We start from the raw sequence: 25,843 nt of genomic DNA, 5'->3' as shown, positions 1-25,843 counted from the left end.
CACCGATGAGGGTTAACGCACAGATGTTCAACTGGAGGTTAACCTACTGTTTGTAGCTCCCATCAAACAGCTTGGGAAGCCGCCTCCACGTCGGAGGTCTAGACTCCGAGCGCCGAGCCGACGCGGCGCTCGTTTGAACTCGCTCGGCCTCAAAGTTAAAAGCAGAAGAGGCACGGGATCGAGGAGGACGCGGCACTTTGTTAACGAGGTCCGACGTGTGTGGGGGGGGAAACTTTCCGAGTGTGTTTTCATTAAGGGCTGATTTAGTGAAAACCAGAAGGGAGGCTCATTGTGCGACTGCGAAAGGTCACGAGTAATTTTTTGACTAATGTTGTTTTATCTTTGGCTCGCTGCGTGTTGTCCTGATTAATCATGGCGGAGATGAAGACGGCCACGGCCTGCGTGTGGGTGTGATAGTCTCACTTTTGCAAGTTTTGAAAAGAAGGAGGGAAACATTTTGGGTCAAAAAAATATGTAATTAACACATTTTTGCTAATTAGCTTTGACATTTTAACTTGTTGCAAACTCAGCGAGCAGCGACGGACATGTCTGTGGTCAACGGTCACAGATATGACCAGGATGAACGTGACTAAAATGATATTTCACAAAGATGAGACTACAGTACATTCAGCTACTCATACTTTTATTTGTTTGTTTGCTCCTGATACGTTTCATTTCAGTAAGAACCAAAACATGCAACCCATATATTTATATATTGCATATTTTCCTCTTGGATTGGAGTTGATCTATTAATTCATCATTTTATTATGTGCATCATTTTTAGTCATACGTATATTTATTTATTGCCATATATTTATTTTTCTGAAATATTATGTTTAAGTTATTTGTTAATATTTTCATTCATTAATATTTAATTTATTAATTACTATTTGTATAGTACCTTCATAGTATACAGGTTAGTGCAGTACTAAGTGCTTCACAGATGAAACACCTTCACATTGATTTTTAAAATGTTTTCCACCCGAGCACCTGAGTGGCCTTGTGATGTTAATGCAGCTCGGATCAAAACCATTTAATAGCCGGTGCTTGATAAAAACTATTTTGAAATCCGTTGTGTAAATGTTAGGCTACAAGTGCAAAGAGGAGCTGGAGTGATGTGAAATGTACGGGGGGGGGGGGCGAGCTACAGGCGACCATGAGTCATCTCCCGGCTTTTCATCTCATTACACCTTCAGCAGGAGGCGCCCGAGAGCCTGCACCCTCCCAGCGAGCTCCACTGAATATGGAGGAGCAGACTGATATCGGCCCTGGACGAGCTCGTCACCGACAGAGGAACAACATCATGGTTATTACTCCTTCGATCTCTGAATATAACGTTACTCAGACAGGAATTGACTGTTAAATCAGCAGCTTCTCTTTGTTACACGGCTCGATTTATCACCATCCCCCGAAATTAAATTACTGTTGCCGCTGCAGCAAACAATTGAAGACACTGTAAATCTCACGTCCCGAGAACCTGAAGGAACCTGCAGCTGGAGCATGAGAGCCCTTCACGTCCGACTGGAGTCCACCATGTTTTAATGTGGACGTACATCCTGACAACCAGACAGTGAGCAGCAAACTACATTGAATGAGGCAAAATAAATATCTCTGTACATGAGATGCATTGATGTAAAGGATAGTTGATTAAATAAATCACTTTTCTTCAGCTGCCAATTCAAGTCGTCTCCCAAACCTTGACTTTGATCTGGAACAAACCATCTGGACCCGTCTCTCGAGACAAAGACCAACGCCCAGGCCTCGGGGATCAATGTCTCTGAAACCTCAAGTGTCACTGCAGAGATGAGCCGTGACACCTTGATATCCATGGCCCCCATTACTTCAGGAGGGACATCTGCAGTGACCACTGACAAAGAGATGAGCAAGGACCGTCTGACCATGTTTCCAGTCAGCCATTTTATTCTTTTATTATTATTTAAGTTCAACAATGACTTCCCACAGCATTTCACCCGATGTGATGGATTGTTTCTGTTCACTTCATATGAACAAACAAGAACAATTGCTGTAACTTGCAACTGAAAGCATTTGGCATATACAGCAGTATATCGTATATTTTTTAGCATTAGCCGTTATAGCTGTAACGTTAAGTGGTGATTAAATCTTCTGGATATTGATATTTCACTCAATGTCGCTCCGATCTTAACAATTCTTTATGCCTTTCGCCCGTTTGAGCTGCGTCAGAACACATCAGAAGTCTTTTCCCTTTCAGACTCAGCCCAAGGTTAACCTGCGAGGTTGTTCTCAAAACACAAACTTTCTTCTGCCTCTGAAGCAGCCAGCTTCAACAGGAGAAATCATAGAAACAAAAGACAATCAACACAGTGCATACAGGCTCTGTACGACGGAAAAAATCAATGTATCGCATCTTCTCTTTCCATTACTCATTCACGGCCGCGAAAGATCTTTCTCCTTTAATGCGGCTGCTCGGTGACAAGCTGGTGGCGTCCGACGCGGCGAGGGATGTAGATGGCCAGAGCGGGGTAATTGCTCTGGTATCGGGGGGGACGGCACCAAATTGGAATCAGTCTTGGAGGCTGGAGCCACGTTGATTGAGAAGCAGCAGCAGCGGTGGCGGTGGCGAGAAGGGGCAGACTTCCTCCATGGGAGCACAGATAAGGAGGAAAGAGATAAAAAGACCTAAGACCCGGGCAACTATTAGAGGAGTGTGAGTGTGTGTGTGTGTGTGTGTGTGTGTGTGTGTGTGTGTGTGTGTGTGTGTGTGTGTGTGTGTGTGTGTGTGTGTGTGTGTGTGTGTGTGTGTGTGGGCTGCTGGCGGGGACCCACAAGTAAGCAAGTGAGTCAGAAAAGCGTCGGTTTCCTCTGTAATGAGCTGAATGAGCGTGATGTTCTGTGGAGGTAAGTGGAGTTTGGCCTCGACGTGGGAGGCCTCTCCCACCTCACCTTGGGCCCTGCCATTGTTTCATCAAAGCTTAATGATCCTGCAAGCACTGTGACAAGCACCGGGGTGTATTAGTGACACTGTGCATTCACTCGCGGCGTCATTATAATGAGTGTGCTGCACGGGCCCATATATTAGAAAGCATTTTGACAGTGGTGTAAATCTAAGCACGCTACGAGTCAAGAACATGAGACTGTAAATAATGACGAGCGACGCGTCTCCACTTCTGCCTGTTTGACGGAAAATGAAGCTAAAATAACCCCGGATACAGGTGCCACCATCTTGACCTTTTGAAGATGTGTGTGGACAGTAGTGATTGTTGTTTTGGAGCCGTTTCACCTTGTTTTTATCTCATCAAATGACGATTTACAACATGGAGAAGGCAGGGTTTGTGACCTATACTGCAGCCAGCCACCAGGGGGGCTTTGGCTTCACTTCAGGTGAGCTGTCATCTTGTCCAATTGATCTACAGTCTATGGGGAAGAGAAGCCAACAAGCACTCAAACTGAGAGTTGCCTTCATAGAATTAGCATCAGTTTGACATAACTGAGGATTGATGGAGGTTCAGGGAGTGATCACAGGAACTGGAAGGAACTCTTGGAGAGCGCGTCCCTCCGCTAAGGCCAGCGTCCTGTCTTCCAGGTTCCTGCATCCATCCGTTTATCTGGATCTACTCAAACATCCAAAATGGGTTCTTTCCTTGGTTCATGCTCTATTCCTCCACAACACGAGAATCAGAGCGCATTCATCTTCTCCCGTGAATTACTCTCTGTGGGAAAAACGTCAAAAAACATCTCGCAATGTTCAAGAAAGTGAAAAATAATTGTTGGATCCGCCCCTGACCCAAGACCCAGAGTGGATCCTTCCACCAAGTCTTGTGGGAATCCGCACAAACAAACAAACAAACGCAGATGAAAACATAACGTCCTTGACGGAGGTAATAAAGCAGTAGAGCTAGAAAGGTGCCTGGACAATTCCTTCCTCTGCTAAGGCTAAATCCTGCTAATTAAGACAAAAACATAACGATAAAAACATATCCTCCTCGGTGGAGGTATTAACGACTTAATCCCACAACAAAACCTCTGTCTCACTCACTTTGACAGAAGTGGATGCTGCAGCCAGAACTACAGAGCGGCAGCTGTGCAACCACGAAGGTCATTTCCTATATATATATTTCTGAGCCAGTTAAAGCTGAATAAAAGGCTCTGTTGCACGTAGCCCCGTTCTCCTGAAGACCTCAAGATAATTAAAGGAAAGTAGCAGCTCGGGGTGATCTTTGGATCCTGATGCGCAGCCATGAAGTTCACGATTCAAGCACCACTTGTGATCTCTCCAGGCCTCCATTGGGGGACAGGAGAGGTCATGACTCAGCCCAGCTTGATCAAGGATTCCTCTGTCTTTTGTTCCACGCTCTTTTCCTCCTCGGTGAGCTCCTCTTGCCGTCAGCGCTCTCTGCTCTGTTGTGTACCAGCCTTTGATGGCGCGGATTAAAATGATCTCATGTCTTTTTATTTCTGCTGACAGACAAAATGAGCATCATAATTAATATCCTCTGCATTTTCAATCACAGGTCCTGTACGTTGTAAATTCTGCTATATTCCTACTCTGCGCGGCACAACCGGGGACACACAGATGTCAGTGTCTCTGTGATCCATGGTCGCCAGCCTGTTTTCTTAATCAGTGCAGCGTACTGTACACTTCAACTCGCTCCCAGCAACATGCCTCCCCTGACTCCCAGATAAAACATGGGGTCTGTCACACAGACTTGCACCGAGGCCCGGCAGGGGAGCCCTAATGATTGCAATAAAAAACAAATGCAAATGATTACCTTGGGGTTCCCTCTTGTGCGGAATCTGTCGCTCAGCCTCTGGCTGTCAGGATGGATCACTGCCATCGTCTGTGGACATGAAGTGTTAGGAAAATAAACACCAACTGGGCCAACGCAGGCAGCAACAATGCAATAACAATAATACTATTATCTGGTACATGGTCGGGCGGCGAACGAAGACCGGTTTGGGTGAAGAATGACGGGTCACGGCTGAGCAGATTCACCCTCTGCCAAACCTTATTTAAAATATGAAATGCTCCTGTTCATTTATAAATTTTGATATTTTACAGTCACACAGTCAGAAATGTTTTATTTCTACAATACTGTCAATGTCCTATTAAAAACATGTGGCTTCAGAGTATCAACACTTCACAAGGGTTGATAAGAAAAACAACTTCACCTTCAGCTTTGTGACATTTCTTTATTTTTCTTTTTTTGGACGTACAAATATTAGAAAGAGAAAAAACGAGGGTATAAAATTTAGCCTGAGTTTGTAAAGTTTTCACCTGCAGAACAACTCAAGGTAAGAAACATTAACGTAACGTTCATCAATACCAGAAGAGCTGCCGCTGTAACAAATCCACCAAACTCTGTTCAGAATTCTTCACATTTTGAAAGTTTCCTGCTGAATATTGGAGATAAACGCTGGTTTTCTAAGTCTTTTTTAACAGATCTAGGGTTCAGTGTTATTCTTGAACTGGCTGGGCCTGATCCACACTTCAGGAGATCGTACCCACTCACCAAAGTTACACTGAGCAAGAAGGTTCAGGGTGAGGAGTGAGAACGAAAGAGGACAAATTCTCCATATTCCAACAATCAAACCAAGTTCGAAGCTGATATTTTAAGGTTAAAAAGTTGCATAGTGTTGCTCCAAGTATTTTTTGGTCACGACTTCTTGATTTGCAAATTTTAACCTCTCTCATCCTTGGATCTGAAGCATCTGATTTTTAATGGGTTCCTGCATTTGTAAAGCAGCCAATCTCTTTGCATTTACTCTCTATATATGAAGCTTTTTTAATTTTTTTACATTTCATTACCAGGTCAAACTGACAAAGAAGCAAACGCACTTCGTCAACTCGAGAATCCCTAGCCGTCGTTTGTTTTCTTCCACTGCAGGCAAACAAAATGGAAATGAGTCTCGTGCCTGCTGCTGAATGGCCGGCGTTCAATTTGAAAATGTTTTGGCTCTGCTAGGTCATAACTAAAGAGTCGAGTCAACGCAAAACGTAGAGGCTCATAAAAAAAAGTGATTTTATGAATTGTTTCCTAAAGTGTGTCAGCTTTTTGGACTTAGAGGACGACAGAGGTCAAAGCAAACAAGAGCCCGGATGCACAGGACAATATATCACTCTGCAATAAAAAAGAAATGAAATAAAAAAATAAGTCATGGTTTGTGTGAAATTAGGCCTCGGGGACGTCATGTTCCACGTGAAATCTCCTTCCATGGTCCTCGGTGGACGGAACGGAGACGTGACGCTCGACTCGGGGGGGAAATCAGCCTCCAGCTCTGCGTCAACAGGTGAAATGGGACTTGTGGTTATAGCGATGGGAGATTAGTTCAGGGAAGGGGCGAGGGAGACCGGCTCTGCAGACAGGAGGACCGTGCATGGTCTCTGATGAGTATTCCACTGTGCAATCCGGGCTAATCTTCCAGGTAAGACGAATAGTTCACTCGCATTTATCCGAAAAATAGACAGTTTGTGCAGCTTATCTAATACGTCGAGTAAAGAAAATTCGCGATACATTTTTATTCAAGGTCAGCGTGGAGCCTCCATTCATGTTTGTAGAAACTCATAAAATATAAAATAGTAAGATTACAAGCTTGAGATCACATTACTGCGATGAAACACAAACACACCTGCAGCTGTGGTGCTGCAGCTGGAAATGCCTGCTTTTCTATTTCAGCTATTTTTATGGTGGTGCTGTAGTTATTCGGCTGTTTGGGTCCTTCAGGGCTCAAGGTGTCTATCGGTCAAAACAATCTAAACAACAATTTTATGATTGATTTGTCATGCACTTATATAAGGAGCTGATATGAAGCGCACGCGCCGTGTCCTGGAAGACCTGAGAGAAAGATCATATTGGAAAACAAAAAGAAAAAGAGAGAAGGATGATTCATTTTTTTTAGTTGGAGGGAACACAATATCAGGGGCTTTTTGTTTTACTTCTTTTTGTCGATGATGTCTTCATCTGTGAGATCAGATCTGAAAAAACTAAAAAATGTTTCAAACTTTTCTTCCAGTGCGAAAAGAAAGAAAACGTTCAACTTCTCACGCCTGCCTGTGTATGTTGGGAACGTACCACATTGTGAGTTATAGCAAATTACCACAACATCCACAGAGCAGGAGCAGAGAGGTAGAATGAAACGTGATGTCATCGGGGGCCGCTCTCTGACTTTTAGGTGGACTTAACTGTCGAAATGAAATGACTTTTCTAATGAACCAAATTTGAATAATGTATTCATGGGCAGATTTGGAACGCTGATACTGGTGATGATGAGGATATATGACTAAAGACCAGATGCGGCAAACCACCTTCTGCGAGATGCGCGACACATTCACATGATTAATGGCGACTCGTGACGTGTGCGCGCCCGGGTTACTCAAACAGAGGCTTGTCGCCGTGGAGACAGCTCCTCGTACGGAGATAAACCACGGGGCTGGAGTGTTCTGTGGGAGCATGTGAGATGAGAATCTGCTCCTCAGCGCTGGAAGCTGCCAAAGACAAAAGTTAAAGAACATGCTGCTTTAAATTATTGTGTTTTTTTTGTGCTTACACTTAAAGTATTGAGGGGATTTCTAAGCTCGCACATTTTGCTCATTCAGGAAACATTAGCATACATATGTGTGGGCCCTGTTTCCACCGTGCAGGTGTTGAATCGACAGAAGCGATTCACGAGGCCACAGAAAGTCACAGTGAATGTGTTTGAGACAGAAAAGACCTGATGGAATGTTTTCTTGCTTTTTTAAAGACTTCACAGCTTCACCTCTATTTAGGCCTGAATGCACGAGACCTCGCCTCAAAGGAAGAGGTCGCATCGCCGCTCAATATCAACGACGCCGCTCCGGCCGCTCAATTAGCTGTGAGAGCATAGCGAGATATGGGAAGCTCACAAATCAGGATCCTTTCATTGTCTTGTGGCGACTATAGACAGCAGGAGATCAACCCGGGCTCGCTCGTCCGCTCGACCACCTGCAACGAAACCCTCCATCCGTACAGTTCTGTTCATTTCCTGTAATCTTCAGCTGTGGATCACACTTCTGGCAACCAATTAAGCGAGGGCATTACACTTGAACCTCGTGTTAAGTTGTATTTTCAGCTTTCACAAGTGTGTACACACTCCCACAAAATGGAGATCAATGTGATTTGGCATTCAGTGAGGCACTCGCCAAACAGCCGAGGATTTGTTTGTGTTGCAGAGACACCTACTGGTGTGGATCTCCTGGGTTTTTCTCAGCAGCTCAGAGAAGAAGAAAAGAGACGACTTGTGGACTGAAAAGTCAGAAAGAGTTTCCATGTGGTGACGAGCCGCGTCCTCTTTTGTCCACGTCCGTGTCTGAAGAGCAGACAGAGTGTGTGTTGTGTTCAAGTGCAGCTCATTTGTACTTTTACACTCGGCAAACAAAGGCAGATGTGTGCAGATTGGGATTTAAGATTCTGATTTAATTAGCTTTGACTCTCCGAGCTGCCTCTAAGGTAGTTGCTCCTACATGCTGCAGAGCTCATTATGGATGAATTAATTAAGTGGGACGTACACTTGGCATCATCCATGTGGCATGCACTGATGCATTATGTATTGTTATTATTATTTCAGGGCCTGAGCGGGAGTCGGGTCTGATTGTCGGGTGCGTGTCGGGGGCGGCAGCTGCGTTCTTCTTTACCTCCACTCCTCACGTTCTCTCGGTTTATTCCTCTCGCTGATCCTTTGATAAGATACATACAAGCTGGGGGACTTTTGATATCTAATCCTTTTGATTTGCATAACAACGCTAGCTTCACATCACTCTACTGTCTGAGTTATTGCATTAAATAATGTTCACTTCAGATTCCATTTATTCAGCTGAGGAAGGTGCTTTACAGTCCTTTTGCATTTGCTTTGATTAGATGTTACATCATGAAAGAAGTAAGAGACTTCAGACGTCTGAAGGGGAAATGCTTTGCAGCACTTTTTATTTGTAAAGGCCGGACTCATCTCTGACGTTTGTTTCAGCTCGTTAGAGGAGCAGGTTTAAAGTGTTTGTTTGTTTGGACTCGACTACTTAAAGCTGCACTGATGAATATTTTTTATGTTAATGATGCCTCACGTTCTTTTCCTGCAGAAAATATCATCCGGCGATTGATTTTCACTCAATTCTACAGATCTTTTTAACGTGTTGAAGCTCAACAGGAACTTTACTGATTTGATTCATTACCACAAATAAATTCAACCTCATTTAAGAAAGGAAAAAAACAGGTAAACGAAAGAGAGAAGCAGAGGAAAGAAGAATCTCAGAAGACGTCACTGTTCTGCAAATAGAGATTGTTTTAATCGTGCATACTTCCACAGACTCATAGATATCAGTTCTCTAAAAATAATTTTTCATCAGGCTCCATTAATTATTCCTTGAGAAAAAGAAAACAAACAAACACACAAACAAACCAACAATCAAAAAAAAAGAAAACCAGGGCAGAGGTAATTAATCTGTAAATCGTTTCCTTGATAAATAGATGAATCAATTATTTTTCTGTGTGTGAAACTTGAAATTTCCTCGTGGCTTCGTCATTTTCCAACGTGACGATATTAATTCGCTTCTTTTGTGCAGCTCTTATTAAAAAACATGCATAGGTCAAAAGAAAAGCCGCTAATTCTCCACATACAGAGATGGCATAAATAAAGTTTGGGCTTTCTTTTTTGTTTGAAAATGATTTAATTGATCATCACAGATTCATTTCCTGATAACTAATTTATAAATGAATCTTCTAATTGCATCCCTCCATGCTGTACACATGTGTACATGCCTGGCAGCAAACAGCAAAGAGACATAGAGGAGACAAGCTGATTACACTGTGTTGCGTTCAGCAGCTAAAGAGCGAGATCTTTATTTCAAACAGCTAAAAGTAAAATAAATGATGGACTTACACGCATCAGGTTAAATAAAGAATCGAAATAAATGTTGTGAGTTGTGTTTACACTCAAAAATGAGCCCAAAAATAAAATATCTGCTTTAAATACCTTTAATCAAAACAGGTAAACAGAGAAGTAGAGTTTGCACCTGACACCAGAACAACGTGTTCCACCAGCGTCTGTGATTCTATTATATATAATCAGCTTTGTATGAGACCAGCGTAGTAAACCACAACATGCCAAACGTGTGTCATGTATATGAGCCGCGTGCACGAGCCGGGAGCTCGACTGCCGGTGATAAACTTCACCTCGGCGTCATAAATATCCTCGGCTTGTTTATTGCATCTTATCGCGCGGCGTGGTCGACGACGCATCATTAATTTAAGAACCTTTCTAATGAATGTGAAATGAAAGACTCTCAAGCAAGCAATTTCTCTGCACTTATCGTCCAAGGGGAGAGTGTTTCCACAGTCGTCACTCCACTGCTTGTGAAACCAGTGAGCTCTGCCGGCCCCCCCCCCCCCCAACATCTTTCACCCATGACGGAAATTACATGATTCACTGGTCCTGTGTAAGAGCTGATGGACAGCCAGCTCTGAAATGTTAATAAACACACTGTTTTATATAGCAGCCTTTCATTTTTCACCAACAAATACAGCGTTAACCTTGTCTGTTGCCAATCCCCCCCCCCCGTGCAGCAGAGGTTATGGCTGTATACTGACATCTGCAATTCAATTTCCCAAGCACCCTCCTCCCTTCATGCAGACACCTTGAAAACAGCCCAAAATGAGATTCAAACACCGCGAGTTGTTGTCCTTGTCCCTCCTGGTCTCATCGAGACACTGCAGGCGTATGTAAGCAAATAAAAGGAAGGCTAAGGATTTTCCACGTGGCGCCATTGACCTTCCCACTACACCAAAACTAGTCCTCGAGGAAACGCTCCGGTTCGGAGGCCGCTGGGAAGAGCGACAAAAACACGGGAACGCCGGACAAATGTTCCCATAAAACGCTTGTTTTCAGCATCAGTCAGCGCACTGGGACCAACGTGCTGCTCATGTCCAACCGTGGGCACAGGAGTCGTCCATTGATCAGCGGCATCAACACAAGTCGGTGATTTGTCTGCAGACATGCAGAAAAGCACAAGTGAGTTTTCACGGTCACGTCTTCTCAAATGATGCCGTTAATACTACACTTGGTGCAGCAGCTTGTTCAGATCGATGAATGATGTGCAGCCTGAGTTTCAATTTCCTCCCCTGCAGCACGTCAAATGACAAATTTGCTGTGAATATTGTTATGGGTCTTTTTCGCAGTGTATTGACCTTTCACTTTGATGGATGCTCTTAAATACTGTAATAAGAGTTTTGGCGGCGCGTGGGAGGTGAGTCTGAACTTTGTTTTTCTCTTAAGGTAAAGGAAGTTTTGATGAGAGACAGCCACACTTCATCACCCAAAGCAAGTATTGATCCATCGTCTGAGGCACTGCGAGCTGATTACAGCTTTTTGCTCTTTCAACACAAACTCGTGTTTCATCACCGAACATGAAACCAGGATATTTACAGCAGTTATGTAACCGGATGAGTTCACTTCTGCTCAAAAGGAAAAGGGAAGGTTTTATCTCCAGGGCAGTGGATCTGTATTGCAATTAAATGATGGCTGTAATTAATGTTCTGTGTGAGCACGAGGTCTTTAACTTCCTGTCTGGCTGGAGTGTGAGCTGCTGCACAATAATCCACTATGCAACCTATTTGAAGACAGGGACATCTAGTGGAAGATATTTGCAAGTACAAGCAACACGTCAGCAGCTGTAACAGGCTCAAGGATGCGCTTCAATCATTTGTTAAACAGCACCTGACTTTTCAAAATACTCAAAATCGTTGTGTTAGGAAAACTAATTATGGCAAATTAATACTACTACTAGTAGTAATAATAATAATAAAAAACTTAATTTATATAACGGCTATTTTTTGGGTTTATCTGTTTTTTATCCTATGTAAAGTGTATTTGAGAATTTTCTTAAATATGACATAAATAAAATCTATATTATCATTATTTATTCCTGTGTGTTTATGAGAAAAGGGCAAAGCCAGATACTCATTGTGTATTATGGTATTACAGCCACGAGGGGGCGCTCCTCCTCCTCTCCCTGCTCAGATTAAGTTTAAACAATGACCTGATTTGCTCTGAGATCATGTTTAGTTTTCAAACCAGTTCTTCACTCAAACCCACAGTTCACAGTCAGAGCTCAGGTTGACGCTGAGCCGGGAAATACAGTGTCAACAATCTGTGTTTTATAATGAAGGAAGAAGTGCAAGTTGTAAAGAAAAGTATAAAAATAATATAAAACAAGACACAACCTCTCTCTCAGAAGCTGTGTTGGGCTCATTCATGTCTGATTTTCTCTTTAATGATGAATCCATGGTTTGCCTCATGCTGCTCTGATGCCAGAGGAACCAGCTCAGATCACACGTGTGTAAAGACGCTTGTTGAGTAAATGGTCCAGATCAGAAACTGATAAAATACTGATTCAACATGAACCAGCAGGACTTGATCTCTGAGATGATATTAGACTTTACACTTTGACAGAGTTTTTCTTATATGAGCGATTTAAGGGGAGTAAAATAAATGATTAATGATGTACACATCAACAGATTAGTGTTTTAATAGTGAGTTATTTTCACGCACTCCTCTCTGAATGGGCTCCATAAGAAACAAGTGAAACAAATGTAGATGATCAGACGATTAATGAATGATTCCTACTCAGTGAGTCATTGTAATGGAAGAGCGGAGAGTGACGTTCTGAATGAGACGAATCAGAGAGGAACAAAGTTTACATAATAAACTACGTTTTAAAATCCATCACAGTCGAGCTTATTACCTCTGACATTTAAAACCTGCCTGGAAATGCAAATGAGGAGACTAAGTGGTTCCACGCCACAATTTCATTTCACCAATCAGAGCGCTCGTTAGCGAGGGAGAGAAAAAACAGGAGCGACAGCAGAGCTGCTGGTTAGAGACTGAAATGATTTTAAATGAACTTCTTCTCATGCAGTAGTTCAGACAATTTAAATACTGTGTACAACATGCAGTACTAGTTAAGTGTACATTAGTGTGAAGGGTAAATAAACAATGTGTAGGCTCACTTCATAGAGTAAACAAAGATGGACGACGTGTCTCCACTTCAGCAATTAAACCAAAACACCACAGATACTGCTGCCGCCATCTTGAATTCTGACGTCGTCTGGAGGTGGAGTCTGAGCTGTGTGGTCGTCTCGTGTGATTTTAGTTTTTTTTTTGGTCAAATTTTCAGCAAGAAAGATGAAAAGCTTATTTCCCAAAACGTCAAACTACTCCTGTTAACCCTGCTCCACTTAGTTCTGATCATAACTTACTATTCCTCCATGCAGCCTGTCTTGTGAAGGACGTTTAGATTTCTTCGAACACATTAGAGTCGAGGCGGTTTCTGCGATGGCGTCAGGGTTTAGCAGGTCTCTCTGTGTGTGTGTGTGGTCTCCATGGAGACAAAGGGGGAAGCTCCCGTAATGGACACGCAGCCTCGGATGAGTTATTGGCTGTTTGTTATTCTCTGTTGAGAGAACCAATTTGAGGGTTACAGAGCAATTAGCTGTTTATGCACGGAGGCTGAAAGACGGAGTGAGTGTGGAGACGCCGCCGCGGAACCGTGCACGAGTCGGAAGCTCCACGTGCGTCTCGCCAACACTAAAAATGTCCCTTTGTGTTCGGCACGACCATAAAGTATCATCAGTGGATTAAACTGAGTGTAAAGTGGAGAGTGCTTCATATTACCTGACTAATAAAGTATATTACCCTTCCACTTAAAGAGCCACCATTAAAACTAAAGTCAGGTTATGTTATGGCGCCATGGGGGGGGAATGGATTGATTCAAGTTGCCATAAAGCATCAGATCGAGTGTCATGATGAATATTCATAAATTGCTTTAATGAAGACCTCACATTGATTAAGCTTTTTCTAATGGGCTGTATCACAGTGAATGCCAGAATGTAATTGGATTACGGTGACTTTGGGAAGTACTTTGAGACTGTGCCCACACTGGAAATGAAGATGTGCAGGCCGCTAACGGCATAATTGACAAGGATGAAGATGGATGGATGCAGGCGACTCCCGAGCTCTTCCTGCCCCAAGCACAGGAGCCTGAAGCTGTGGCCCCGCGCTCGGCGAGGCGAGATTTAATTAGCGAGAAATCTGCTCCTGCCTGGATTCAGTGGAAGACGCTTTTCATCCTGTTTTGTTTCAGGGTGGATGGAACCGGCACCGTTTTTTGAGATAAAAACCTAAATTACTTCGGCACGAGTGGAAGATGGAGAGTAAAAGATAAAGTTAAAAAGTTCTGCTGAATTTTGAGGAGAGCTCCGGAGGCGTCGCAACTTCAATCAGAAGATGCTGCTTCTTTTCATGAGTTTGTGTAAGTGTTGTCGGCCAAGGAGGTTTCCACCCGTTGGATTGTATAACACCTTTTCCTGGGTTTAAAAACCTGTACATACTTGTTAATTTTGGTTTGAAAGAGGTATATGTTTTTGTTTGTAAGCAATATTTCATTTTCCTTAACATTGTGTCATAGGAAGTTTTAGTTTTTTTAACTTTTTCACTGATTTCCCAGGGAATAATGGGACCTTATGAAAAAAAAGCATTTAGGGAACTGATATCTACGCATGTGTGAAATTTGGTGCAGCTTGATTGAATTTGAGGGAAACGTTGGGCCTTAGCGAAGGATGTGCGCTCTAGTGCCGTTCTAATTAATTTTATATTTGCTTCAAAAATCCAGATTTAAAGTTCAAGGGTTTTTTTTCGACTCCCCGCTCTCCCGCTGAGCCTGAGTCAGCTTCTCGTCTTGTTTATTTATTTTTATATGAAAATGTTAAAATGATTGAAATTCAAATCCAATCGATTCCTGCAGCAAAGCAGTGCATCCATCACGTCCTCGTTTGTATTCCGGACCAGCTAATGTCAAAAAATCATCCCTGTTCGGATTTTTAAAAAACGTCTGTAGGCTAAGCTCATTACGATTTAAGAAGCCCACGGTGGATTCCTGAACTTTAGCATACAGTATGTATACGTGAAGCACATCGCTTGTACCAAATTATGCAAATCCTTTCATTCTGAATCAACTCCACGTCCCCATTGAGATCAGGGAGCCTGCGTTAAGTCTTTGCATTTGACCGGCAGAGGAAATGTCACATAAAAGTGCTGTTTGGACCCGGAGCTGTGTTGTTGTGTTGTCACTGCAGAGAGGCAAGACGCTGCAGCATGTGGCACAGAGCTGTGCACTAATGAGAGAGGTGACAGGCAACCTTCAGAAGCGAAGCTGACGTCTCCCGGGTCCGATTAGACTGTGGCTGTAATAAGCTTTTTGGCAGATCTGCTGAAATGTGTCCCGGGCGCTTGTGTTTGTGTTGATAAGTAGCCTACGAGATGCACATGTAGATTTTAGCTGAGGCGTCTGGGTTTCGGTGAATCTGTTTTTTACTGCCTCTGAGGTCTGAGAGGAACATCACGAAATCTGTGGATCTGTGTTGTGTAATATCATCGTTTCTTTTCACCTGACGTCATCGCCCCCGTAAAGTCAGTTACAGAAAGTCTTCTCATGGTGTTTCATCATGGGCTCCACCCTTTATACTGTACATGTTGAACTAACACCCACAGACACTGGGAGTCTTTGAAAATCTTTAGTCACGGGAGAAGTTTCCCATCAGACATTATGAAACTCTCTCACAATCTCTCTGTCAACAGCCTCATGTCCCAACATGAATTTTGGAAAGGTTAAACAGGCAGTTATGAATGTTAATACAAGAGCCTGTCGTGGGAAAGTGTTGTTAAAGATCAGTCCATGTGTCAAACTGAGAGTTCTGCTCATTCTTCTCATGGAAGCTGATCCTGCACAGTAGAAAATCAGCCTCTAATATAAAGATTATTGTTGCATCTTGACTTTTGATTTAAACAAATTTGTTTCTCTGCTCTTTATTTGGATTCAGTATTCGTTTCTGCAAAGTGGTTTCCAAAGAAACAACAATTTGAAAATACAATCATGCAGGTCCTGGTGTATCCAAGTTCTAGAAACAGGTCAACTGGATCTGGTTGAGTTTCTTGAAGACGTTTCACTTCTTCAGTTCTAACTGGGAGTCCTGGGTATTCAACTTGTCGGGTCTCAGGAGTCGTTGAGGTTACCTGAGAGGCTGGACCCTAAATTAGCCTGATAAAAAAAAAAACACTATCTAAAAAACGTCCTGGATCTGCAATCAGATCTGTTTTCATATGTTCATGCAGATTTTGGAACAAACTGTAACAGACGAGCAGCCGCAGTTACCCGATCCGACCAGCAGATGACAGTCACCCCAGTTGCTCCTCTCCTGAAGTGGAGTCTCACTGTCTTATTGATCGTCTCAGAGCCATCGATTTGTTTACCTGCAGCAGACAGGTACACTATCACACTGTTATTAGATGCTTCATGAAAACAGATTTTCTTTTTGGACGGGAGCGCTAAGCTCCTCTTTTAGTTGCTATCGACAACTGAGGGCCTAATCAATCACTGCTCCGAGGAACCTTGATGCCACATGAAAAGCAAATAACATCTGCCACACGTTATCACGGCTACTTTTGTCTCAAGCTGGAGCCGCTGTGTGCAGACGTGTTGGTCTGAGGCAGTTACACTCCGAGGCCGTTTCACAAAGTAAACCCAGATCAGGATGATTAGGTGCCCGTCCAGCGTGGCAAGAGCAGGCTCCAGTAACAAAACCGTCTCCGGTTACCGCCCCGTGTTCTAACTGTGCACGATGGAGAAAGGCTAAAGGTGCACTCGCTGCTCTGCTAGTTCGTTAAAAGTTGCTGCAGCACAGATATAGACGCACATGACGAATGCGTGAGAACCGCTGCTGCCGGCTCCCGGCAGGCCGCAGAGGGTCACACACCAGGGTCACAACATGGAGATTGGTGTTGTCTTTTAAAGCGGAGCGAGAGGAAATTCACGTCTGAACCCGTGACCTTGTGTCTGCAGCTTGTGAGCTGCTGCCTGTTCTACAGTCAGCGATTCACCCGCGCACATAATCTCTCTCCAGACTGACAAATATCATTGATGCAGACAATGCCGGAAACCGTGGGTAGATTACCAAACAGGCCTGCAGGGCACAGACCCCGGGGCCCGGGGGGGTGAACGGACTGTTAATATTTCTTGTCCGAAAGTCACATGGCAAATTTAAAAAGACACGAAAATGACCACAAAGACACAGAACTACATAGAGATGATTTGTTTGTAGTTGCTCTGTGTCTCCTTCAGTCTGAGGGGGGGGGGGGGGGGGGAGCGGGAGACCTTTCACCTGCCTCTGCCCAGGGGCCTGTTTTCTCGCAGTCTGTCCACGCCTGAAACACTTTGTTTGACTGACACTCCGAGCTGCAGTATTTTGTTAGATTCAGTTTGAACGTCTGCTTAAAATTCAAGCAAAACTTCCCCACTGAAAAACGAAAGCAGCAAATGATTTCCTTGGGTCAATATGTCTCCGACAGATGTCGATACAGGTTGAAGCTCTGCAGAGGAATTAGTGAGCATCTGTGAAATACCTTCTTTTACATCGCTCAGGCGGAAACATAGCAGGAGCGTTTAAAGGGAATTCGGGGCCCTACTCCGACTGGGTGGTGCTCCGACCAGGACGCACGGGAAGGGGAAGGACGAGGGAGGAAGGAGGAAGGAAGCAGGAGATCCTCCACAGCTCCTGCTCACATGGAAGCAGCCCCTCACTTTACAAATCAGCTGAAATGTGTCAGAGAGTTTTTTGTTAAAAAACGTTATTCACACAAATTACACGACAAATATGGTTTGAAAAAAAGACTGTGCTCTGAAGAAAACATCTTTCATGTGCTGCCATTAGAGCAAAGATAAATAAGAGATAATTGCCCCCCCCCTGTCACTTACTCTTTGTTATTGTCCCTTTCACTGGAGCCCTTTAAAAGCTTTCATGTCATCGATGTTTTTCCAGGGGACGAGGCCGCGCTTTGCTTTTCATCGCCCGCCGAGATTCTGTGAGTGTTTTGATAACTTTTCCCTTTAAAGGATGTGAAGGAGTGAATGAGGCAATCAGTGTTCCTTCAAGAGCCCTGCACCGGCGCCCACATGCAATATTAATCCAATCTGCGGAGGTGGTTTGGCTTCCAGGCCGGCGGCTCCCGGGGGGGACGTCTCCCATTACGTCCACCAGCTTATCTCCCATTCCTTGATACTCCCCATGAAAAAAAAAAAGCTTCATCCAACTCGAAGGTTCCGCTGGTTTTGTACTTTTGGCTCCTTCCTTTTCTTCCTCTGGTGAATATTTTCTGCTGTATTATTGATCAATGAGGCTGAAGCTGCTCTAACAATGCCTCGTGAATACATCAGCAGCAGAGAAGGAATAAAAATGCAATGATGTCTCACTTTGACAGTTGAATAACTCATGTTGCATGTGAATCAATATATTTTGAATATGTTACGGATAGTTGCACCAGCCCATCTTCTCATAAGTCTTATTCACCTGGTCCCAGGCAAAGTGAAAAACGACTTTATATTTCACTTTTCTGTGTTTTCTTTCAATTAAAGCTTTGCAGGAATGTCAAAGATGATTATGAAGAATTTTCCCGCTCGTTGCCCACTTTCATTTCATTATCTGATTCAGCTCTGCTCTGCATTGACCCGTGGCAATTACACACTTCTGTGAGGAAATGAAAAAGTTCTGCCCTCGTATTGTTAGCTACGGAAAACTGTCTGTTTAAATCGTGTGTGAATTTGCAGCCATTGTTAAAAAACAATAATCGATAAACAGGTTCTTCATGTGAAGGTGCAGAATCTGTAGGTGGGTTTTCTGGTTTCTGTTTCTATTCTGACCAATCAGGTTTGAGGTGTGAGACTGAAACGCGTCGGCTATCGGCTTTTTCAATTTATAGCTGTTAATAGAGATCAGCCCAAATGTCGTCTGGACCTAAAACACCTACCAAAAGTAAACTGTTTGTGTTTTTGGTGGAGAAACATTCAACGCTCATGTGATAAAAGGAATTAGTCGAAGGTTAAACAGTGTTTGGCGAAGGGAAGATGGCGTCTTGGCCCGGTTATCCAGTGTCCACACCTACACCCAATATTGGCCGTTGCCCCCAGAGGCTAATTCGTCCTCATACGATAGCCAAGGGGCTCTGAGATTGCAGCCTGACAGGAAGAATTACAATCACCATCTTGAAATTTGACTGTTTTCTTGCCAGGAAATAACCCAGATGAACTCTAATGTTGTGTGTTTAAATGAGGGAGGAAGCCCCCGGAGGAAGAATCAAGCCTGGACCCCAAAACTGTGTTTCCTGGGTTCTTTAAGTGAATCTCCAGCACACATATAGGGTTGAGTTGTCTAAAGGAGACTCTGGGGCAGTGCAGAGCTGAATAATTAATTTGCAGCAGAAAACACTGAAAGGTGTTGATTTTGAGGTCATTAATGATTGATTGTTTATTGATGTTTCAGAGCGAAGAGGAGAAACAGCTGCCGGAGCAGCAGTGGGTGAATCAGACCTGCACAGACAAACAGACCATAATAAACAGAGAGTTGTGCTCATTTGATTTGATGTCTTTTCAGGCTGATTAGTCCAAATACTGACGATATAAAATACAAGTTACACTCAGAGACTCACAAGATTCCTAAGATGTGGCTTTCAAACCCTTATGACATAGAAATGTGAGTGAAGTTTTATATTTTATAGCATTTTAAAAAGAAAACACAAATACATAGAATATTTAGACCTTCTATTAAGCAAATAAACATTTTTTTTAACGTTTAAATGTAAATAAAAGTGCATTTTATTCAGCATTATTTATTCTCTAAAATAGAAGTTTTCATATTTGCAGAAATAAACGCTGATACTGAAAAACTGGTCGGACTCTTGTGTCAATTATGTTGAAATCAATAATAACTTTATCTCCAAGTCTACTAATTGAAAAATATTTACACTCACATCAATTAGAAATTAACTAATGAGTGAAACTTGCTAAAAGAAAACATCATTATTATGCTGATATCTGAGTTGGTACATGTTTGTGCAGATAATCAGACTACACTTCTGTCATAACAACGAGACGGATGCGAGGTTTCAACTTGGCGACGGCACCGACAACCAAATATGATCAGATTCATGAGAATTGATTCGTCACGGCTGATTGATTGGATTGAAAATGGCTCCAACGCTTTGATAACTGAAAACTTCATCAAGCTTTCTGGCAAATTGAGGAACAAATTTAGCCGGGCAGACGTGTTTGCAGAGTGACACAGGCAGATGATTAACTGCCATCTGGTCCCACATTTATATCTCCATCTCTGTTGTGACGCGCTGAAATTAGCAACAAAAATGCCTGAAACACAAAACTTCCGTTCGTGTTGTGTGTTGTGGGCTTGAGAAGCGAGTGGATGCAAAGGGCCTCGCTCTCCGGGTGTGAAGCCGCGAGAGGAAATTAACAGCTCTTGTCCACGCGGCCTCTTTAGAGCGTCTGAATCCCAAACGCACAGGAACACTCTCCGGTTGCACTATCAACACTTTTAAATATTTAATCGCGTCTGTCACAGGATCTCACTTTTGACATTGACGTCAACCTTCCAAGTCGAAGGGGCTGCCGAGTGTTTCCATTACACGGCCTCTCCCAACGCAGAGACCACTCTCCATCGAGCGCCTCACTTCACAGATCCAATGCTCTCCAGCTCGGCCACAGACGAGTGTAAATAACAACACAACGCTCCCTGACAACTTTATCGCTTTCACAGGGACGAGTGGGAAGCTGGGAAGGCTGAGAGGTATGACTGAAGCGCCGCGAGGGAGCCTGGAGACGAGTCGTAGGAGTCCTCTGAGGGGACGAGGGAATCTCGCCCGGTTGTCACCTGGACGACCGCCTCGGTGACAAACTGCACGCTGAGCCCGAGCGACTCTCTCCCGTGTGTCCCTGCACTTGTTGTTGGTTTCACTTTGAAAAAAGAAAAAGGTTGCAACACAATCAGAAGCTATATATGTTTCTAGAAATCTCTGGAAGGTACGGCTCTCCGGGGTTTAACCTGTTGCCTCAGATCGCTCTTTTTCCCCGTTTAAAGCAAAACCAAAGTGATAAACATTCATTTCCGAATTCGTCAACATTTGTTTGGCCTAGTTTCCACTTGCCATCATTTTCTCAGCTGATCATGTTTTATTCATTGGGTCAGATTTTTGATTTCAATAATCCTATTGTTTTGCTCCAACAAAGCAATCTGCATTGCAAATGAGGGGCTCCGCTCACTTTCCCTGTATTTGACAGTCCTGCCGATTCCCGTCGCTCACATACGGCGCCGCTTAATTCCTCTTTGTTTTATAATTTTTTTAAATCACATCTCCAGCAGTTCAATATCACAGCCTGATTGAAACGTTATTGGACCTGGGTTCAGCAGTAATTACACATTGGCCGGGGCCAGAATGTGCAGAGTAAATTATTTTACTTGAGGAACATAATTACATCGACAAAATGCATCACTACAAACGATTTAACAGCACCAATTGTTCCAGATGGGGGGGGGGGGGGGGGGGGGCTTCCCAGTTCAGTGTAGCGAGACCTACTGGACGTTATATTGAGTGTAAATGAGATGGGATCCTGTGTTGGATTCAGCTGCCGTGTCGCTTATGGCTGCAGACGTAGAAGAACAGAAGCAAAATGAAGAACCTAATTATGTTTCATGAATTTATAGCCTGTGGTGTGTTGTTAATGTCTTTTAATCCAAGAGGACACAGAATATCTTGTTATAATTTACATATTGAATCGTTGCTTTTATCTCCACATCTTCACAGTTACATCCCAGGTTTGGTCGATACGGGCTCGAGCAGTTAAAGGTGCCACGTGGAGTTATGTCTGCACGCAAGGTTTCCCACCGACACACATCAGCTGCGTCTCAATTCAACCTCTGGAGGCTGCATTTAAAGACGGCGTTCTTCCATTTCCGAGCCTTCCCAGGATTCATGGTGCTTTGGCGATTACAAACAGTACGTGTTTTTAACAAAATAAATAAAAACAAAGGGGTATTAGGACGTTCTTGTCATGTCCAACTTCAGCTCTGTTGCTAGGTCACAGCAGAGGAAGGGGCGGGACAAGCAGTAGTTTGTGTCGTTGCTGTGACGGCTGTTCAATAGGCAGCATTTCTTGCACAGAGCAACGGCCAAAACATGTTTATGTGCCACAAAGAAAATAGTTTGAGTGATTCAAATGAAATTATACGTAATAGAGAGCTATTTGATTATTTGTGTGGTACAGCACATTATACAGTATTTCTGCAGGAGCCATACTGTGTGAAATTAGTGCAGGAAAAGCGCGGTTCAACATGTCAGCGTTTAACATACATTTCTAAACAGTATTCACGTGTAAAGCGACCTGACAAGTTTAATAATACAAGGAAGAAAGAGGAGATGCTGTTGATGTTTGGACTTATATCATATCGTGAAGGCATAATCATCTATATTCTCCTCCTGCCAATTTCTTATCTCCGTGGCGCCACAAAAACTGGAGCACAACAAAAGCGGGCGGCGGCGCGTATACATGCATCATCAAAAACCCCGTCGGAGATCAGAGGCGCCGCTTTGATCTCCCTTTTTTGGCTCCGCACCTGGAATCAGGCAAGAGTTGAAAAAGGGTGAGAGAAAAAAGGGATTGTCTCTCAGATAAACACCACTTACTGTCAAAATCTTTTTTTAAATGCCCCCACAAAGACCTCCAACTGCTGTCAACGTATGCGTAACTCCTCTGACAAGCTCCTCGTAAAGCGTGTAAACCTGCGGCACTGCACTTCCACCTCCCCCCCCACCCCCCCCCCCCCCCCCCCCCCCCCCCCCCCCCCCCCCCCCCCCCCCCCCCCCCCCCCCCCCACCGTGCACTTCCCCTGCACACGCTCAGTTTCCAGGCATCGTTTGCCAACTTCATAACGAGATCTGAGGGGTTTTTTGGGGCCAACTGCCTGAATCTTTTTTGTGAGTTGAGATAAATTTGACTATTTCTTTGTGTACGTGGGACACGGAGGATTAAGTTACTTCTTAAAAGAGCATTATTTAATTACCCTGAACTCAAATAGTCAAAAACAGAACATCAATTCTAAACAGAATATCTCAAGTACATCCTGTTTGACGATGTTTCAGACCTGACAGGGTTGAACGTGGATCTGAGCAGATATCTGAGTTTGCAGAGGTTTGATTTGAATTGGACATTTGAAATGACAGCTAAACAGACAATACTTGGACTTCATGGGCTTGAACCTCATCAGGGTTTTAGATCCAAAGTGTTTTAACGAGGCGCTGAAATTAATTAAACAGGAGAATGGCAGTGAGGAGAGCACAAGCCTCAGCCAAGGCCAAACACTTCACTTATAAATTCATGAGCTCTAGATGTTCAGTTGGATTCGGACCAAATTACACACACTCGGCCTCCTAAGTGTGTCCGACGTTTTTTCATCAAGATCCATTAATTTATTTCTGAGAAATCTCTCAATCTTGGAATGTGAAAGAATTGCTGACTTCTTTCCTGACCCACATCACATCCTTCTACCAAGTTCTAACGTTATCCTTCCACCTAACAAACCAACCTTGATGGAGGAAGATGAAAAAATTGAAAATATAAAGTTAAGAGGACATTAAAATAAGGCTATTGAAAGTGTTTTCACTCCACCAAGGACCAACAGTGCCCTTAAATTTAATCAAGCTGCACCACATAACACACATTCATAGAGTTGTGCCAGATTTTTTCCATCAAGATTCATAAATAATTCCCTGGGAAATTGGAAAAAAATATAAAAGAAGAAAAAAACACCCTCTCTCACGACGTTAAAAACCGTGATTAAAGATTATTGGATTCTTGCAACAAAAAAATCCGCATGTGTTCATTCATGGCTCATGTCTCATGAGTTTTGTGGAAAATCCATTTGGTAGATTTTGCCTCATCAAAAACCAACCAGCCAACAAATTGATGGAGGTAATTAAAAACAGTCGAATGTCAGGGTTCCTGGCTGCAAACAGCGTGTGTCTAACTCCACCTGCTCAAACACCTGAAGGGTCAGACAGCAACTCTCACCAGCATCCAGCCGACGGGCCAAGAAACAGGACCTGACCCCCCCCCTCCCCCCCTGGGACAATGTGTCACCACAGAAAGTGAAGTTCTGCAGCAGCTCATTGTCGTCCGACCCCTCGGTGACTCACAAGCTCCCACAAAAAGCAGCGATTTCGTGATTTTAAAAAGCCAGAGGTTGTCCCATTGACTCTGAAAAGCATGTTGTTGAAAAGCTTTTGAATTCCAAGTGTTTTTTGAGAGCGAATTATTGCATCGGAGAGTCGCTGTTTATCAGGGATGCTGTGAAAGTTGCCGCGATCGTGTTTGATGTCTCACTTTGAAGCCTCTTTAAAGTCTCTCTGCTGAAGCGAAAATACTAAAAATTGGAGTCCTGCTTTAAACCTATAGCTACGTGTGTGTGCTGCTGGGATCACTGAGCTGTGTAGATTACACAGACTGGAAATAAATCCCTGTTAGATCATCTGGTGGACACATGGGGAACACGTTCCAGTTCAGGGGTAAAGGTATTTAAAAAAGGGAATAGTTTTTTAAGTACAAGCTGCCAAAGCATCTTTCTTCAACTCAAGGACACAACACAGCAACACACAGAGTCGTTCATCGATGCTCAACCATGAGGAAAGTGAAGAGCATCAGTGCAGCGCTAAAAGAGAAATCCCACCAATCATTCAAGACAACACATGAGTGTGATTGGCACGTAATAATAAAGTATAGTTCATTTTTAAAAGCCGGGAGAAATTAAAGTAGGTTCTGTTGATAATTCAACACGTTGCTCGTCCATCACCTCCAACAAAAAAATGTGGATTATTGGAACTTTCTTGAAACGGCAAACAACATCTTTCATCTCCTCTTCCTCCCTCGTCAAACAGCAGCATCCTTGCCAATAACCCTGATGAAAGTCGGCGGTGAATTGGCAAGGCAACCAAAGAAAAACACCGCTAACCAGGTTGATATTGACGTTACTGCTGCCAGACGCTGGCACAGCGACGAGCCCGGGCTGGGAAAACCTTGATCAAAAATGACATCAAATCAAGAAATCAAATTTTTTCAGTCCTTCAATTCCCCACGTTGGCCGTGAATGAAGGAGCGTAGTATAATAGCGGCAGAGAAAGAGCTCAAATAAATGACTGAGCTGTGCACCTTTAGGTTGCAAGACCTTGAAATTGTTCTGATTTGTTCGAGCGGCTTGTTATTTTCCAGTTTCTGCACTTGGCGCTCATTGGAATCAGGACGTGGATTCTATTAGCAGCAGCATCCAGGCATCGCTGAAGATGGAAAAGTGTTTGATTTTTTTCACCTCTCTGTTTGCATTAAGTCGTCCTTGAGAGAGAAAACCCATTACGTCTCAAGACGAGAATACACGCGGACGGCCTTTATCTAGCCGGGGTTAGCGTATTACCTTCAGCGAGTTGCACAATTCCTCTTTAATACGAGCTCACAGTGAGTAAAGCAAACACCGACGCGAAGCCGCGAACCAACACGAGGGCTGACAATCTTTAAAGGGAATCTGATTGATTTTCTCTGGAATAAGCTATTATCTACAATCAGTGGCCCTCGGATGAGAAAGGGCCGGTGAGAAGGACACGGCCGAGGCGAGAGTGCAACGAAATATATAAACGGTGCAATGTGGTTCCGTCGCTACAAACCGCTTCACGCTCATTCTAACAGATAACAGGCGGGAGAAAATGAGCTTTCAAAGAAGCACAAAGAGACGACTCACGGGCTCTTAACTCTTCTTTGGATTCTACAATTCTGGATTCAGGTGAATATGTTTCATCTCACAACAACGTAAATAAATTTTAAAAAACTGCATTTTTCTCTATTTCATTTCTGCATTTATAAATATAGAGTGCTAAGCTAAATTTCTGTTCCTCATTCAAACAAAAGGTAAAGATAAATCCA

This window comes from Hippoglossus hippoglossus, chromosome 20 (assembly GCF_009819705.1).
Source record: "Hippoglossus hippoglossus isolate fHipHip1 chromosome 20, fHipHip1.pri, whole genome shotgun sequence".
In the NCBI taxonomy this organism is placed as follows: domain Eukaryota; kingdom Metazoa; phylum Chordata; class Actinopteri; order Pleuronectiformes; family Pleuronectidae; genus Hippoglossus; species Hippoglossus hippoglossus.
Note: the sequence above shows the minus strand (reverse complement) of the source record.